Source organism: Acinonyx jubatus, chromosome B3, assembly GCF_027475565.1.
Source record: "Acinonyx jubatus isolate Ajub_Pintada_27869175 chromosome B3, VMU_Ajub_asm_v1.0, whole genome shotgun sequence".
NCBI classification, from domain to species: Eukaryota; Metazoa; Chordata; class Mammalia; order Carnivora; family Felidae; genus Acinonyx; species Acinonyx jubatus.
In genome coordinates, this window is record NC_069386.1 from 94518440 (window position 1) to 94520909 (window position 2470).

General features: G+C 41.7%; 1 pseudogene; it reads right to left on the bottom strand.

The window, feature by feature from the left end:
- Positions 1-1178: 1178 nt before the first annotated feature.
- On the bottom strand, positions 1179-2040 carry LOC106985089 (cysteine and glycine-rich protein 2-like; annotated as a pseudogene).
- Positions 2041-2470: the final 430 nt, after the last annotated feature.

Sequence of the window (2470 nt, forward strand, 5' to 3'; positions counted from 1 at the left end):
ATGATGCAGTTTTTATCCCCTTGATGACAAAGCGACAGTCACAAATGCCTGGTTCTTCCACTGGGTACAGTCGGACTATACTCTTAATACTCCAGTTTGAGTCAGGTGTGTTCAGGTGACTGGCCTCAGCTTATGAAATATGTGCAGAGGTAATCTATTGTCTTTTGAGTGGAAGCCTAAAGAGCCAGGATTGCATGCTGTATTGCATTTCCTTCCCTATTGATTGTCGTATCTCAATCCTGAAAGAATGAGATAGGACTCTGCCAGCCTTCAGGGCTTACAATTAACAGAACCTCCTGCCAGCCTATATCAAACATATGACATGGATGAAAAATAAACATTTGATGTTTTTAGCCATTAAATTTGGGGATTATTTGTCACTTCAGTATAACAGCCATCCCAACTTAGGTGAAGTGAGATCAAAATTGATCTAAAAGAAGGAAAAGGAGTTAATTAGAAGAATGGAAGGGGAAGAGTGTTCTAAACAAAGAGGGGTATCATAGGTAAAGGGACAAACAGATTTCAAAGTCCATTACTGGGGGAGAAAACACAAAATTAATCACTGGTGTTTGAGCAAATCAGCAGAGAAATCTCTAAGGGTAGGTTTTTAACCACACATTGGAGGCATTGAACAACACTGGTGAAGTTTTCAGTGGAATATGGTATGATAAGACGCATCAAGCATATATTGGAAAGAATCAAATTCTATTTTCCTAGAAAGCATATGCTTCCTGGAAATCTTCTCTCTGTTACCCTCCCTACTCCTTTCTGTTGCTTCTGACAATTACAATCTGTGAGGACTCCTCAAACTCAGCTTTTGACCTCTCAGAAAATCTGTAGACTTGTTTGGGTACCTTTTATAGCCTACATGTATTTAAAAAGGTGGACAGGAAAATTAAGCCATAAAACGATGTGAAAAGTTTTAACAAAATTTAGGATATTTTCCCAATTACAAACCAACACAAATAAGGTTGAAACTTCATGGAATAAAAGTTGTCACACACTGTATTTCTTTCATATTAACTGAAATGCTTTTGAAATATTATATTTGAATTGTAAATATTACATGGTGCTTTTTATTTTCAAGCTGAACTTTTGTTTCAAATGTAAAAGAAATGGTTCTTGAAAATACTGATGAATCAGGCAAAAGGATGTAGTGTCCTCCTCCTGCTGGTCAGTCACCCATCCATGGACAGGATGATAGTACTTATGTGCTCATAGAATTTTACAGTAGTTAGATCACGCAGATCAGTGCATGTAGTTAGACCAGTGCATGATCTTAGTTCTGGGTTTACACCTTTAGTGAGCATGAACAAGGGTTCTGTTCCTTGGCCAGAGCCTGTCTCTCAGGCCTAAAGTTCTTTGCATGGTATCCTTTACAATAGGTCTCATCTTCTTTCTTAGAGTTGCTGATTCAAGACCCTTCCCACACTTGGCACATAGGAAAGTTTCTGTGCTAGGGTTTTCCAGCTCCAGTTATCTTCTCAGCAGCATATACAGAATCCCCACATCTGGAACACTTCTCGGTACCTCTGTATTTCTGAGCAAATTTAGAAGCGTCAGACATTTCTGGGGCACCTGGGTGGCTCAGTAGGCTGAGCATCTGATTCAGCTGGGGTCATGATCTCACAGTTCATGAGTTCGAGCCCCACATCGGGCTCTGTGCTGACAGCCCAAGACCCTGGAGCCTGCTTCGGATTCTGTGCCTCCCTCTCTCTGTCCCTCCCTCACCCTCTCTCTCAAAAATAAATAAATATTTTTAAAAAATAAAATAAAAAGTTGTCAGACATTCCTAAATTGACTGTGGTCATGTGAGGTTGAACATACTTGGTTTTGGTGCCCACCAGCCTCTCCCCTCTATCCACGTTGAGTGTACCAGTGCCCCTGCTGTAACCATAGCCTTTCGGCCCATCCTTTCCATAGCAAGATTTGCAAGTAGATCTCTGCATCGTGCATCACTGCTCCTGTGCCATCTAATTTTTTCCTGCAATCCATGCACAGAAGGCAGCAGCTGTGGAAGCTTCTCCCATCACCCTGTACCTTTTCTACAGAGTCCCACATTTGGTTCCAGCTCCCTAGACAAGCATTTGAGTTGGAGGTAGGACCACACACCACAGAGGGTAGCTAGGGAGGCAGGGGAGAAGGAGCATCTGTGGAGTCAGGGAACCCAGGAAAGTCTTTACAAGTTTGGATCTCTGCACAGCTATTTCACCGAGCCTTTATATTTTTACATTTTCCTAATATTTCTGTATTATCTCAATACTGATTAATTTCTATATTCAATTGTTGGATATTGGTGCTTTAAAAAGCACCAGTTATTTTGGGGGGCACCTGGGTACCTCAGTTGGTTAAGCATCAGACGGTTGATTTCAGATGAGGTCATGATCTCACGGTGTGTGAGTTCGAGCCCTGCATCAGGCTCACAGTCAGAGCTGCTGGCTTGGAATTCTTTCTCTTCCCCTCACTCTAT